The 1,616-nt window shown below is 38.3% G+C and overlaps 1 pseudogene; it reads right to left on the bottom strand.

Annotated features, from left to right (window-relative positions):
• Nucleotides 1-535: 535 nt before the first annotated feature.
• LOC147421283 (uncharacterized) lies at nucleotides 536-1,255 on the bottom strand (annotated as a pseudogene).
• Nucleotides 1,256-1,616: the final 361 nt, after the last annotated feature.

Here is a 1,616-nt window from a genome sequence, read left to right on the forward strand (position 1 = left end):
CTTTATTTAATTAACCTCCAAGTTTGAGGTAACGGCTTACATACTAGGTATTGACTACAACTTGCAGGAACATTTAGTGGTCCTCACTGATTTACACGCATGGGAGTTTACGTGTCCTATGCTGCTTGAGTTAAAATGTGGGCTAGCTATATTTCTGGCTACTAGACTATCATCATTGCCGGGTGCAACACTTGACTGCTTTGCCTGGTCAAACGAAACAGGTAGAGACTGACAAGGTTTGTTTTTTCGCTACATGCTCTACTCGAAGGGCAAAGGTAGTCAGGCTTCCTTTCCATCGATATCATCAACTCTGAATTTTAAAACAAACCTAACTAGCATAATGCTAACGGGTAAAATGGGAATCGAACCCGCGGCTTCTGGCTTGACAGACCAGCACTCTAACCGACTAACCTATTTCCCCTGCCTCGGCCAGAGGTGGAGGATTCATTAAGCCCCCATCCCTGTTTTTGTTCTTTAAAGATGTTACGTGCAATTTACGAAGTAATATGTGCTGTGTTGTCCAATATAGCCCTAGTCATCCTATTTTACTTTGCATGCATCTTTTTTGAAGCCACTCCATAAAAGCTCCATACATACTTATGCACATAAACGCGACGGCGCCTAAATGCCTACTAGAGGCTTTTTTGGTGCTTTTTCCCTTTAAAACTAGCGTAGCACGAATATTTTTTACCACAGTATTACGTTTTATTATATTCGTGTTTGGAATTTTGGATGTCCTACTCCTGCGGGATGTCTTATTTCTGTTTTTGCGAAACTTTAGATCCTTGTTCTTGGATTTTATGCTTTTGCTTTTGTTTTCATGGAATCTACCTCTAGAATATTGAATTTTTTTAATAGGTGAAACTTTTTTTTATTCTTCTTGCGGTTTGCATTTGTAAGAGGGACTTCTGAAAAGGAAAGCTACGAGCCCTACGATAACTACAGCATACCCACCCTTAATTAAATTGAAAATCAACCCTTTGACCTTGTTACAGTCACACCAAATCTTAGTTGGTTCAATCCAAACTATTTTCTTGTTCAATGGTTTTGACAAAGTAATTCCCGATTTACGCGGCTTTGGCAAAAGAAGTCTTGGTTCATAAAAATGAAGCTCCTTTACTTCTACTTTTTCTAGATTCGAATCTTCGATTCCAACAAAATTAGACCTTGCTTATTCAGTAATTGACACCGCTGCTGTCACTTCATGTTTTAAAAGGATTACAGGAGTTTTCAGCCCTGTATTCACCAAGATCATATTTGATGAGCGTAACAGTTTGATTAAACCCTTGTCCCTATCATGCCTTTTATTTCCATATCGCAATAGCTTTACTAAATATTATAGAGCGCCTTCACGTAGTAAAGTGGAACTGGAATTATGTAGTTAAACTAAGCTCTGACATTGCTACATAAGCTTGGCTCTTGAACCGTACATGAGACTGATGATCTCATACGGCTCTTCCTGTCATGTTAGCGTCTTCTCTTTAAGCTGTGGCAAAAGGCGGGCGTTTTAAACTATAGTACAATTTCACTTATAATTGTAAACAAAGACAGTTAAGACAATGATTTAACACGAGTTTAAATACCTTTACCTTACATATGATTTGCTGTTATTTATA

This window comes from Adiantum capillus-veneris, chromosome 28 (assembly GCF_014529385.1).
Source record: "Adiantum capillus-veneris isolate H3 chromosome 28, ASM1452938v2, whole genome shotgun sequence".
NCBI classification, from domain to species: domain Eukaryota; kingdom Viridiplantae; phylum Streptophyta; class Polypodiopsida; order Polypodiales; family Pteridaceae; genus Adiantum; species Adiantum capillus-veneris.